Source organism: Phyllostomus hastatus, unplaced genomic scaffold, assembly GCF_019186645.2.
Source record: "Phyllostomus hastatus isolate PE091 unplaced genomic scaffold, TTU_PhHast_1.1 phas_scaffold_114, whole genome shotgun sequence".
Lineage (NCBI taxonomy): Eukaryota > Metazoa > Chordata > Mammalia > Chiroptera > Phyllostomidae > Phyllostomus > Phyllostomus hastatus.
The window spans coordinates 13,972,220-13,987,353 of record NW_025334006.1 but is presented as its reverse complement, the minus strand read 5'-3'; the positions used below and the strand labels follow the sequence as shown (position 1 = coordinate 13,987,353).

The window sequence follows — 15,134 nt, the reverse complement described above, 5'->3', positions numbered from 1 at the left end:
TTGATATCACAGCTTTTTAGGAAGAGATAAGTAACTTGATAATGAGCTCTTTGGGAAGTTAAGGCATCAGGTGTGTATTTTAAGTTATGATAACTTTTATGACCTGTTTCAACTCTGAGATTCTATTATTTTATGGCTTAATTGGGTAATTCAGGCATAGGATCAATTTTGTTCCCTAAATTAATTATGTTAATTGTATTTTGAAGATGTAAAGTAGTAACACTATTGCTTCATTTAAAGACTTCTGTTTTTATTTTACTTGATTGAATTATATTTTATAAAGTGTAATTAGAAGTTCTAGGTTGGAACCTTTAGATTTGGATACCTCAAGGAAATTTTCTGACTGTTTAAAAATACCTACTAGTTCCTGGTCTTTAAGAAGGTTACATTGTATTAAGTTTAGTGGTGGACAAGGCTTAATAAATAAAACACTTAAGTTGATAATTTTAACACTTTTTTAAAAAATGCCTTCCTTCCCCAATTAAACATTTATCATAGCCAAATGCTTTTAGAAGTTAAAAGAGGAAAATGACTCGGGTTCCAGCCCACTTAACTTCATTTAAACTTCCCCCTAAGCACACAATCACTTTATACATACAGAACATGGACACATTCATGCACACACACCCCTCATGGCTGTGCAGAACCCCACTGAAAAATGACCAATTAACATTAATTAAATAATGTGAGATAATTTGTGATTGACTTTCAAAGCGAATGGTGCCATTCAAGGATAGAAGAGATTCATATCCACTAAGAACATTTATTGGAGTGTGTAAAAGTCATCTATTGCTAAATAACAAATTACCCTGAAGCTTAGAGGCTTAAAACAACATTTATTATCTTCCAGTTTCTCTGGGTCAGGAATCTGAGCAAAATTTAATTGGATCCTCTGGCTCAAGGTCATGGTCTCTGACAAGACTTCAAGCTATAGCTTAGGCTCACAGTCCTGGTGCAGGATCTGCTTATAAGTTCTCTCAGTGATTTTTGGTAGAATTCAGCTCATTGCTGACTCTTGGACTTAGGACTTTAATTCTTCGGGCAACCCTCAGGTATTCAAATGGGTCCGTAAAGGAGCTTGACACAGCAGTTGACTTCAGCAGAACAACAATATGGCAAACCATTATAAACAAGATGGAAGTCACAGTCTCAAAGAATATAAAAAGATCTATACATTTATAATCAATATTATTTAGCTTACACCTGGGAAATGTTTTGCTAGTTATACTGAATCAGGTGTTTTACATTTTTAAAAGCTTTTTAGAATGTTTCTTAATCTTTTTCTCCAGAAACTTCATGAGCATTAACATTCATTTTTTAAATGCTGCATTGTACATATCTAAGTTTTATGGAATATTTCATAACCTCAAGTGTGTGTTTTGGGAAAGAGAAACAGGAAGTTAATTGGAAACGTGATTCCTCCAGACAAATCATAGCATCTTCATGTGGTTAAGATTAATCACATTTCTGTGTGAGGTATAGTCCATGCTGCCGCTCCTGCCACAATACAGAGCCCCATCATCACAATGTGACCAAGAGTCAGAACCATTGTTAGAGGTACTTGTCACTTCAGAACAAATCATTCTGAAAACAGCAAATGCAGAAAGCATGAACTGCATGTTGATGTGGTGTTTACGTAATGTGGAATGAGCAGCTGTTGGTAATAGGGTAACTGATACATAACTTACAATGTCTACATGGACAACATACAAACAGGGAAACAAGGCACATTTTGAAAAGTGAGCTTTCTCCTGCATATTTTACTGAATTCCACCCAAAGGAATCTAAATGCAAGACATGGGAATTCTTTCAGAAGTACTTCAATAATCATGACTTTTTCTCAAGGAGAGGTAGACAGCAGCAAACAAAGGAAGCTGTCTTTTCCTAAAATAAAGCCTTGGGTAATTGATGTTTTGCTACGCCCATAGAAACATCTGGAATCACAGAGCTGAAAGGTAGTGCTAGGCTTTGAAAGATTTTTTGCCTCTCAGAGAAGGAGTGTTTTTAAAAACAGAAGAGATTAGGGGTGGAGAAAACCCATACATAGCACAAGACTCTTTGGGCTGCTTCGCCTCCCCAAGAGCTCTTTGCATGTTGCATGGGGCCATCCTATAAATTTCACACACTCCTCCACTCCCACTTTTGTCTGAGTTTATATATTTTCTCCAATTTGGTTCTTACAGCCCATATCTTATACTATAATTGTTTAAATTTTCTAGGAGAAGAGTCCAGATTTCAGTTTCTATAACCATGGTTCTTACTTTCCACTGCATCCTGCTATGACACCACTTGTATGATTAAGTTCTGGAGGATTAAGTCACTCATGGATTTTCTCTCAGCCTGAATGGCTCTCTTTTATCTTAAAGAATAAACCTATAAGGTTAATCACCATATGGGGTGATTTGGAGAGTTAAAAAACAGAGATAAAGTGCTCAAGTGAAAAAGGAGTTTAAGAAGGGAGAGTTTAACATGAGCTGTAGCCAACAGGAAAATGTCATGGGCAAGGTGAGGTTTGAGATATGCTTTAAAGGAAGAGAAGTTGAATGAGAATAGCATAGGGGTAGGCAGAGGTGATGAATAATTACATATATCTATATAATGTAGGTACCTGATTATGGGCTAAAAGCACTGATTTCCCTCCTTGCAACAAAAAGATCATTTTTGTTGTTCTTAGAAAATGAATGGCTTTATGATTATGCAGCTTGATCAGCTGTTTAGTCAAATACTTTAGAGTAAGAGAAGATAAACAAATTATTTCATGACTCAAGATACTATTTTAAAAGAAAATTCCATTTTTTTATAATGCTTATCATAGTGATTTTTCAAAGTTCCTTCCAAAAAAGTTAAGAAGAAAACATTTAGAAAAGACAACTGGTTTTACCCATTTTTTAATTAATTGTACATAATGTAATTTATGACACTCTGTTGGTCAGGGTTTTCCAGAGAATCAGAACCAGGAGGACACACACACACACACACACACACACACACACACACACACACAAAGAGAGGTTTATTTTAAGGAATTGGGTCATGTGGTTATGGAGGCCAGCAAGTTGAAAATCTGCAGGGTGAGCTGGAAAGCTGTAGAGCCAAAGTTCAACCAATGTTGTAGTTCAAATCCAAAGGCCATCTCATGCAGAATTCACTCGTCCTTGGAGGAAGTCAGTCTTTTTGTTCTATTCAAGCCTTCAATTGTTTAAATGAGACCTGCCGATATTAAGGCGGGCAATTGTTTTACTCAAAATCTGATTTAAATATTAATCTCATCTAAAAACACCTTTATACAGGAGTTTAGTTCTCTTTCTCATTTTGCAAGATAGTGGGTGAAAAAACTGAGAAGCTGGATAATAATGAGAAGAAAGCTGAAGCCAAGAAGGCTGATTCTGGTGGCAAGGTTAAGAAGGGAAACCTCAAGACCAAGACACTTAAGATTAGGAAGCTCCACTGAAGCCGAAACCCTGTCCTATTCAGAGGAACTGTCAGGTATTCCTGGTCAGCTATGTATTCCCAACAGGCCATGTACAAGAGGAAGTATTCCACAGTTAAATCCAGGATTGAAAAGGAAAAGAGGAGAAAGTTCTTGCTACTCTCAAAAAACCAGTTGGTGGCAACAAGATTGGTGGTAGCTGAGTGGTTAAACTTTGCAAAATGTGTAGATGTTATCCTACTGAAGGAGTGCCTCAAAAGCTGTTGAGCCATGGCAAGAAACTCTTCACTCAGCATGTGAGAAACCTGTGGATTAGGTCACTCCAGGGCATACCTTTTTTTTTTAAGATTTTATTTATTTATTTTGAGAGAGAGGAGAAGGGAGGGAGAAAGAGAGGAAGAGAAACATTGATGTGAGAGAAACATTGATTGGTTGCCTCTTGTGTGTGCATCCCAACTGGGGATTGAACCTGCAACCTAGGCACATGCCCTGACTGGGGATAGAACTCCCAACTTTTTTGTGTGTGGGATGACACTCTAACAAAGTGAGCGGCACAGCCAGGGCACTTCTTCTGCATGGTTTTACTTAAGCTGAGCTACACCGGTCAGGGCACTCCAGGGCCAATCTGATCATCCTCACTGAGCATCACAGAGGTAAGAGGGTTGTTTTCCTGAAGCAGCTGAGCCATGGCCTGCAATTTGTAACTGGGCCTCTGTCCCTCAATTGAGTTCCTCTGTGTAGAACACATTAGAAATTTGTCATCACCACCTTCACCCAAATTGATATCAGTGGTGTGAGCCATCCCCAAATATCTCATGGATAATTCCTTCAATAAGAAGAAGCTGTGCAAGCCCAGACACCAGGAGAGCGAGATATTTAAAAAAGAAATACGAGATTACAAAGCAGCACAAGGTTGATCAGAAAGCCATGGACCCACAAATTCTGCCAAAAATTCAAAGCTGTCCCTTAGCTCCTGGGCTATCTGTGCTCTGCGTTTGCTCTCACAATGGGCTTTATCCTCAAAAACTGATGTTCTAAATTTTTTATGAAGAACCTTATTAAAATATCTGATCTGCATAAAATAAAATAAAATTAAATAAATTAAATTAAAAAGTCAAAATAAATCAAATCAAATCAGAACAAAACATCTTCACAGAACATCCAGAAGAAAGTTGGACTACATATCTGAGTATGGTGGCTCAGCCAAGTTGTCAAGGAAATTACCCATCGCAGGCACTCGGTGTTTTTCCCTATAATCCTAATGACAGTGGATAAGTCACCTACTATTTCCAGCCCTCAATCCTCTCTTTTGTAAAATGAAGAGGGATGATTTTTAAGTTCCCATCTATTTCAACCTGACAATAAACTTTTCTCTAATATTCTTATTTTTCTATCCTTCTTCCCCATAAATATACTTTCATAGATATATAACAAAACAGGCAGAAGCAATTTAATGATTAACTGGTCTAATTATAAGAGGCTGTGACACCAATAATTGACTCTTCTTTTTTAAGTGAAGATAGTATTCCTATGTATTGTTATAAGACCATTTTAACTGACTAGCCTTTTGAGTAGCCTTTTTACTAGTGCTGAGAGGTTTGAGCTCTGTCATTATCATTTTCTTATCCAATTTACCTTCAGGCTAAAGGTACACATGATAAGAAAACCTGATAGTATTTTAATGTAAACTGTGCCCTTCAACAAAGGTAATTGGCTTCCAGGGCACTAATGACCTTATTCACATTAGAAATGTGCTCTCAAATCAACTGCTAAGTAGGCTAATGATCTAAAGGTTTTGGTCCACATAGCTAGCACACTAGGGTTCATGAGGAAATATCTTGCTAGTTAAAATACCAAACTCAAATGGCAGAACAATGTTAAAGAGACCCTATGAAGATTTCTAATTTAAGGCATGATCACTACAGGCAAAGTTGTTGGAAGTGCTTGGCTTTCCTGAATTAAGGATTAAATATTAGGGTGTTAAGAAGTATAGGATTATTGATCTGGCTGGCATAGCTCAGTGGATTGAGCGTGGGCTGCACACCAAAGTGTCGGGGTACATGCCTGGGTTGCAAGCCATGACCCCCAGCAACCACACATTGATGTTTCTCTCTCTCTCTCTTTCTCCCTCTCTTCCCTCTCTAAAAATAAATAAATAAAATCTTTAAAAATATATAAAAAGTATAGGATTATTAAAAGTTCACCATTATTGATACATGTTCTATCTTTCCAGTGTATGCAAATAAGTCTCTACTGTCATTAAACAGAAATCGTCATAATCAGAATTTTAAAAAATAAAGTGAAACTTTCTGTCTGGAGTGTGGTGGCACTCCAGAAGACTTAGCCAGTGGGGCACAAGTACTTGGCTCTGGAGATTTCCATCAGACTCAGCCCTGTGTGAACATCCTTGGATTCACTGTCTTCAACAACAGCTTAATTGCCTTGGGGCTGCATGTAAGGTACAACTGGAATGAGACCATTGCTGAAGATAAGTTATCAATTGTGGCAGATCAATTAGATAATATAAAGAAAAATCATGGCCACATCAATGTTTCCTTAAGAAAATTATTATGACACAGAGGGTGTCTAGCAGAAAATAATTTAAAAATAAATTCACTTTAATTTTACAAGTAAGGAAATCCAGGCTTCGGTTGTTATTGAATTAACTTAGATAACTTTACCCAGATGGTCTATATAATATTTTTGAAAAGTTTGTGGAAAGAGTCTATCTTACATTGAGGCCATGTATCATAGAGCATCAGAACATTCCAAAAGGTCACCTAAAATTATCAAAACTTGGGAGGCTTACTAAAATTGATTCAAAGAATAAATAGATGTGTTAAGAACATCATATATTTTTTATGCTCTTAGGGACTCAATCTTAAAAATGCAACTGTGGTCTTTGAAATTTCTGTACCCATTTCTGTCAAAATAAAATAAAAATACATACATATATACATACATACACACATAGTGTGTTACATAGACTTCCTTTAATAAGAGCATCAAATAAATTCAAAGCAAGAGTTGTGGCAAAGTTGTAAAAGCCACCCTGCCCTTATTTGGCCTAATATTTTTGTTTTGGAGTCTGAAAATTATCTTCATACATCATGTTGATGATAGGCATTTTACAGTGTATAGACAAAGTGAATATTTTCTTAGCTCATGCATAAAAATGTGTCAGTTATATAACTGATTTGGTTAAATAAATAATATATGTGTATCTAAATTTTGTTTCCCTGGGATGTTATATCTATAAAGCCACCAAAAGTTAACATTCAAACCAATCAAATGAGGATTTTTCAATTTTTTTCTTCACTAATATTTTGCAGATATTTTTGACATTTAATTTTTTATTTTATTAAGAAAAATGGTACAATTTTCTAAAACTGCTTTGTCATCTCTTTACTTACTGATAGAATTCTTAATGGATGACTGGTATCTTCTTATTTGGGGCTTTTCATTCATTGTTGCATCTGTTCACGAATCCAGTAATTATTTACTAATTGCTCTATGCAAAGTACCATGTTTGGTGCTAGAAAGACAGTGGTGATCAAGACAGAAAATTACCCCAAATTACCCATTAAACCTTTAGTTCTAGTACTGACAAATGATAGGAGAAGAGGTACATGCTGTAAGTACATTTACAGAATGTCTGACTTGGTTGGGAACTGGGAGGTCAGGGAAGGTATATTTTGAGCAAGGCTTGGAAAGATGAGAAATAAACTAAACAAACAAGCAAAAACCTGAGATATGCCAAGAATTTACTGTAGGAAAGTATAGGTAAATGTGACTTTTGAATGGGAACAGAGATCAAAGCATCATTAAAAAGTGGAATTCTGGTCATACTCTTGAAATAACTATAGTTGGGGGAGGTGGGGAGAGACAGAGAGAGAAAGCTATTAAAGAAACCAAAGAACACAAAGTTTTTTTCTGGCTCAGATTTTAGAATACCTACAAACTATGAAAGAAAGAGGCTAGAGTGAAAAAAATCTTATTATTCAAGGATCAATTTAAATGTCCCACTCTTTGGGACACCTTCTCTAATTTCCTTAAATAATTCAGTAGGAATATCAAACAGAGCTTGATGTGGTACAGCCGTTTCTTAACTGTGGAAAATAGACTCCCTGTGAACCCCAGAGCATGTACCACAAACTCTTCTCATAGATGTGTCTCTCTGAATTACCTTTTACATGTATGTAGGTATGTGCTATGCTTAATGCAAGTACTTTAAAAAACATTATTTCTAAAACTATACCATTCACTTCTCTGAATTATGTCACTGACCCATAGGCCACCTCTCTCTTGCATAGTTCTAGGTTCATTGGCATGTTTCCAATTTCATCTGTCATAATCTTTAATGAAAGTCAAGTCCTTGTAGATCATCCTTCTAATACTTTGACCTCTTGGTTACTTGCCTCCTTTTCCTCTGTGATCATACCCTTCCTTCTAACACTGTAGTCCACTCATTTTCTTACTAATAACCAAGTCTTAATCATTTCAAACTCTCAGGTCCTTCCATGTTGGGAAGATTTCCACAAACAGACTATTCTCTTTTTAAATATTTTAAGAATGAAGAAATATATATATGTTTAAATTACATAGTGACTTAGGACTTACAAAACATCCTCTCCTGCATTATCTTAGGTCTTTCACTAGACATCTCTCATTCAGTCCTTTCGGCAATCTTGTTACTGGTCAAGTTGAGGTTTTAGTTAATATTGCTCTATTGTAATGGTATTAGATGGCCTATAAGGTCATTAGAACCTTACCTATATATCAAAATTAGAAGGAAATGATTTATGTGTATTTTATATAACCCACAATAACCAACCATGATTTTGCAAGAAAATCATGCAAAAATTAGACTTCTGCCTATTTAAGCACTGAGGTAAACCAAAGTATAAAGAGGAGAGGGTCTCAATAGGTGAGAAGACTGTAATTGTAACAGGTGACACACATATTGCTAGATTTGGGGAAAAATTCATTTTGTGATAAGCAGTATATATTTTGCTACTAAGGCTGTTATACTGTTTTGTAAACCTTAATGCATCACTGAAAAATCTCAGCTTCTGCTCTGCATTCTCACTGGCTTAGAGCCAGAAAATCTTTCATTCACAGAATTAAACATTTAATAGGTTCTCCATGAGTGTTGATTAGTTGGCTAATTTTTTCAGGATTCAATTAAAGATTATTCAATTTTTTCAATTATTTCAGTGCCAGAATAAGACACTACATAAATTTATTCCTGCCTAGGAAGTTTAATTTCTAATGGCAAAATTCCTGAAACTCAAGAAAATATTAAAGTGTGTGTGTATGTGTGTGGGTTTTTTTCCTAAGGCACAGATTGACAATTTTTAATGTCATTCTGCTAGCAATTCACTCACTCATTCATTCATTCAACATATATTTATCAGAACCCTACTTATTGTCAGCACTGGACTAAGTTCTTGGGATATAAAGGTGAAAGACATTCTGGGCTCCCACCTAGGATGGGTGGGAGGCAGACAATCCAAATTGGAATAGCAGCACAAAGCTATTACGGTAATATTGAAACTGTTATGAGAAAAAGCAGGAACAACACGTGGTCTAGTGTAAAGCAGTTCAAGGAAAAGCTTCATGGAAAAAGATGTAACACCTGAGACCTAAAGCGTGAATGAATCCAAGATGAGCCTTAGGAGTGGGGTGAGGAGAGTGAGTAAAGCATGTCTTAGAGTACAGTCAGCCCCTGAGAAGGTGCATTTGCCCAGGAAGCTATTTGATTACAGCACAGTGTTTACAGAATGGCAAGAGGTGAGATAAGAGAGGAAGAAAGATATTCGAGAGTCTTATAAGCCATACTGAGGGCTCATGGGAAGCAATCATGGGGTCGTAAGCAGGTATTTGTCAAGATCATTATTAGATGCATTTAAAAAGTCCTACTGGCTAAATTGTTTCTCTCATATGTTTGTTACTGTATTGATCACCAGCCCCCGTTCAACTCATCTTGCTGACTCCAGACACCTCCCTTCTCACTCAGTGCTCTTATAAAAGATTTTTATCAAAGGTTTTAAAAGTACTTTGTAGATATTTCTTAATGAACTCTCCTAAGAATTTTGTATTTATTATTTAAATATTAATGCTGGAGCAAGACAATAAACTTCAAAGTAAAATGGCTCTAGGGGAGAAGGTCAAGCAATAAAAGTACCAACTAATTTTGCCTAATTATATTGGCCCAAGGAGGCTGATTAGTGGAACATGTGAAACCATGTCAGTAGGAAACTCAATGGCTCTCTGAGGCCTCAGAAATTGCAAATCTGAGCATGTTTTAGAATTCGGATAATACACCTCTGAGTAAAGAGGTCTGTTAACTGATTTTACAATTGAGAGCACACACTCAGGAGTTTTGCTTTGCTGTTCTGCTGAGGAACCTGTTGTTTGTTGCCCCAGGAGACTTGATTTTGCAATTCACCCTGGAGCCTGGCATCCGGACAGTGCAGAACATTTGTGCTGATTCTCACAAGAATCAGCAATCGAGGCAAAATACAACACACATCCAAGTCAACACTAGACCCAGGAGTTCCCTCTTTTCCACTTCAACGATAAATACTTTTCAATAAGCTCAGTCATGGGAAGAATGAATTTCATGTGTTGTCTTTGTCTTCTCCTGAGACAGAGAATTTCCCATAATGCCAACTTGATCCTAACTTTCTATCCCTATTAATGGCAGATTCTTTTTTTTTCCTCACTCAGGATTGAAACTCCTTGTAATTTGGGGTTTTTACCCTCACATCTAAGAAGGGAACAAAGTTCTTCATTCTTCCTGATGGTTCATTTCCATTCTTCCAGGAGTCACTCTAGTTTACAGCCTTGTCAACTCATGACTTACTGCAGTGGCTTCCAGACTGAGGGAAAGAATTGCTACCTTTAAGTACCCCAAGAGCTGTGGTGTAGCAGGTGCAGACTATGTTGATTGCTTCAGGTGGCAATGAGAAGACCGAACACCCAAGCTACTGGGTAGAACACTGAGTTCAACATAAGGCAGCCTCACAAGAAATGATTATCCTCTTTCTTCCTTCCAAGCAGAGTCCAGATTTGTCAGGGGAAAAAAGAAGAGATTTCTGCATTGGAAATATAGTTTGAAGGGATAAAAGAACTACCTATTGCTGCTATTTATAAAATTTCTCAACAGAATGGTAGAAAATTCAGAGTAAAATTAAATATATAACACAAAAATATATAAACATGGTCAGTGACATTTTAAAATAACATTTGGCTCAAAACATCTTATTAGGTACTCTCTTCAGAACAACTATAATTAAGCCCATATTTCATCTAATTGCTCTATAATATTATGGTAATCATACTCAGTATTTATATCAATTTTAATTTAGTTAATCCTTATGTTCCCATTTTACAGATGCAGAAATGTCATATGAATGATGACACTCAGTCTATGATATTTTGCCGAGACTTTTTTATTGAGAACTCATAAAGATCAGAAGCTTTGATTATCGAGATTGCCTAAGAAATATTGCACCATTCTGAATTGATAGATAATTCTAAAAGTTAGGCAAAATGTTATGCCAATGTAATCCAAAAATAGGTTAAGAAAAGGGTTGCAGTCAGTAATTTAATATTCATTTGCGCAGAGGCTGTGCAAAAAGAACAAAAATAAGCAGAAAATAGTTCTGGCTCCTTTATCAAAGAATAAGCCTTATCATCTTTTAGGATTTTAAACTGTTTAACTTGTGTAAATGTAGTGCACAGATATTTGTTGTGGGAGAACTTCATGTCTACTTTACTTATTTGATTAAATGCCTACCACATACAAAGGGTACACAAAGTAGATAGGGAATTTATTGGTTTTTTTAATGTGAATTTTTGCAAAAAACCTTGTAGATGCTTTCCTTGCCTCCAGCAAATGCTCCTTCTCACCTTCACGCTCTGCATCACCACAGTCACTCTTTCAAAACACCAGTCAGACTGCATCACTGTCCTTGGTGAACCTTTTAATGGCTCCCACTGGCAACTGAATGAGACCCGACCAACTTTTCCATCATCTGCTTGCATTTCCAGCCTTCTGTCCTAACATTCCCCTCTGTGTGCTGTCCCAACCATTATAAATTACTTCCTAGAGATTTAGGCACAATTATTTTTCCAGGCTCTCACACACAATATTTCCTTATGTACTTTCTTCCTTTTTCTGCTTGTGTTCTTGGCAGCAGAATATATACTAAATCACTTGGCATTGACCATTTTTATTTCTCTTAAAAATATCTTTCTTAAAGAATAAGTACATTGCTCTGTAGTATCCTGGTTTTGATAACCCAGTTTGTGTTCATCCTACATTTCACTGTTTATGGATCTTCTGGTGAGGGTAGATGGATCAGAAGAGATGATCAATGGGTCTGAGAAGAGAAAAGATGTGGAAGGAAGTCTTTATGAATAAGATTCAATTGATGAAGCTACTAGAGCACCAGGGGAGCCCTAAGATGCTTCCAGCCTTCACTGCCAGCAATGACTGATTCCACCACTCAAGAGGTTAGACAGATCACTGCTCTTTGAGTTGAGACCTTATAATACATATTTCTACCTCTTTTAGGCTTCTTTAGCATCTTTACCATAGGGAGTCAAGATCTAGTATTATAATCAGTGTCTTATATTTCTGTCTTCCTCATTAGCCTGGTTTTCTTGAGGATAAATAGCTCATAGCAGGCTCTTGATGTGCTTTCTTGAATGAACAGAAGATTTTGCTTCCACAGAAACTGATGAAAGAAGATAATGATGACTTCCTCTGAGCCAGGCATTGCAAAAGGCATTAGGTTGTGCAATGTAGGTTGTGAGGGAGAACAAGACAATGAAGATCCCTTCTTTCATGGTGCTTAGAGTCAAGTATGTCTGTTAAGGGTTAAGCAGACAATTCTAAAAATGGAGGGGCACTGGTTAACTTATTACTTGTAATTAGACTATAATATGACTATAATTATGAAGTTATATATAAGTGCTATGCATATAATAAACTTTGCTTATGGAATAAAAAGATAAAAGCAACATAATCTATGGGAAAACATATAAAATATGGAGATGTAAATGTATACATGTCTTCAGATCATGATACAAATTCACTGTGGCTAGAGGAAGATCAGCATGGGAACATGGTATTTAATGATGTTAGTGATCCAGCAACATGGTGTTAGTTATAAATATCCCCACATACAATAAACTTGGAAAACTTAATGAAGTGCTGCAAGACTCTGAGCTCTGTGAGAGCAGGGACTGTGTCATTGACTTGGGTGCCCTGATGTCTGACAGCATGCTTAGGAACCCTGATACTGGACTACATTTCCTATTCTCTCTTACCTGGTCTGTGAGAGCCCTTCTGTAATGAGCAATGACATTCCACTGGTAGTGTTGTATAATTAACCACGTCCTGTGTGTTGGAGGACACCCTCAATTTACAATCTGGGAATTTGGAAAAATGAAGGGAGCTTTGTCTTTTTTTTTTTTTTTACATCTGGCATTGATTGCTCCAGAAATTATGAATGAAATTAGTCATGGATCTGTTATTAAATATCAAAAATCCATATTTTTCAGGAAGTTGGACACTGGCTAGTACCAACAGTTCAAGGCTAGTGAGCTCATCTTTTCTGCAAAATGACAGGCTTTTTTCTTATGGCAGAAAAAAAATGCCTTAAGTAAAGCAACTTGAACTGTTCAAAAAATTTAAAAATTCTTTTTCATTATTTTGATTTAGCAATATCATGCTTGAAAACTACTTCTCAAAATAAATATAAGTAACACTCAAGTCAGCATGAGTACCTACAGGCTCTGGCACAAAAAATTCCCTTTTTTATAAGCTGGTAATCTATATCAAATCTTTTATTACAAAATCATAAGCATGTAATTCTATAACAAAACAATATCACATGCAAGCACATCATGTGACATTTTAGGTGAAATGTGCAAATGTGCAAACTGCTGACACTCACATACCCTACCAACCACATTCAATGACGTTACTTTTGCCGGTCACTGTGTATTCAGTTTTAATACTCATTTAAATAGTAGCAAATGTACCATTTAGAATTCTGGCATTTTTGACAATGGATTTATCATTTTCATATATTCTCATTAGTTAAAAGAAAAATATTTATTTAAAAATGTAATAGAGTATCAATTTTCATTCAAATAAGTTATGGGAAAACCAATGAAAAATTAATATAAAATGTAAGCATTTCAGAAAAACTAGCATAGTGTGGGGAACTGGGTTCTCATTTATCCTGTGCCAGTCCTGTGTACATGTAGGTCCTCAAGACCTAATTGATCTTTGTTTTTCTCATAAAGTATGAGACAAATTATCTATGTTTCAAGATGACATAATTTCCGTATAAAAGTATTTCCCATTTAATCAATAAGTTTGAGTATAGATTGACATACTCACTGTATTTAGAACCAAGATAAATACAGACAATCCCTAGGAATTCTTTACAAAGCCTCTTATATACTAAGGCAAATTGTGCTCCAAAGGCAAAGCTATCCTCCTGAGGTTTAAACAACTTTTCAATATAAATGGGCCTGACTGGGAAAAGTGAACTGTGTGTTGTTAACATTAAAAGGACATGGCGTGCACTGCCCTTCTGGAAAGAGAAACATTAAAGTCATTACTTTAAAGCAAGACCCACCTATAGTGAAATTAACAGAAGTTAGCGAGATGTTATGTGATTTTGCTGCACAGATTTGGGCCTAATCAGAAATTCTAATCATACGAGTCTGGAAGAGCATTATAATTGCAGAAGAGGGAGGGCCAAGTGTCAAACTCACAAGAGGGAAATGGAGATTTATCACCTCAGTGGTGAGGCAGCTATAAGATTGATGGGGTGGCTGGTTAAGCATCACTTCAGTGAATTTAGTGATGAAGGGACAGACAGACTTAGGGAGAGGGTATATTGAGAAAGAGCTGGGATTTAGAAACTGAAATATGTGTTGTGAGAGAATGGATTTTAGGAACCTTACTTCAGGCACAGCCACAACTTACTGTTACTTCAGGCACAGCCACAACATTACTGGTGAGCTCCAGAGAGTATTTAAATGAAAGCTTTGAGACCAATAGAAGGCACATTATCATTGTGAACTTCCACATGGAATGTATCTGTGGTCTTCCCACTGGCAGGTTTAGGCCTCTGGGTTCTCTGAGGTGAAGATCTAATTACACATTAAGCTTGTCTTTCTGCCAATAGAAATATTTACTAAATAACAAGTTAATAAAATGAGATTCGTTGTCTTTTTCTCCCTGAGTCCATATACCTCTATCTCTATTTATTTATGTGCTATGAATGTTAGGAGTCAGTCATGATAAAGAGACAAAGCCCCAAGGGGAAGACTAAGATAAGGAGACCCCTGGTTTTGCTGCCTCCTTTCATTGTCTTGCGTATCTAAAAACCACAGGTTTGTAAGGTGAGCAAGTTGAATTAGCAACAGATGAACATCAGGATCCTTCTTGTTCTAATATTTCATGAAATAAGAAAGGGGCTATGACTATAATGTAAGCCAAGACAACAGGCTGATTGCAGACTCATCTGTGAAAAATAAAACCAAATAAAGGGATTTAGGGAAAAAACTCAGAGACACAGACAATAGTATGGTAATTACTAAAGGGAAAGGGGGTATGAGGAAGTAGAAGAGGATATGGGGGGTTTAAATAGTGGTAGAAAGGGACTTGACT

The 15,134-nt window shown here is 36.3% G+C and overlaps 1 pseudogene; it reads left to right on the top strand.

The window, feature by feature from the left end:
* Window positions 1-2,469: 2,469 nt before the first annotated feature.
* LOC123829725 lies at window positions 2,470-4,468 on the top strand (annotated as a pseudogene).
* The last annotated feature ends 10,666 nt before the right edge of the window (window positions 4,469-15,134 follow it).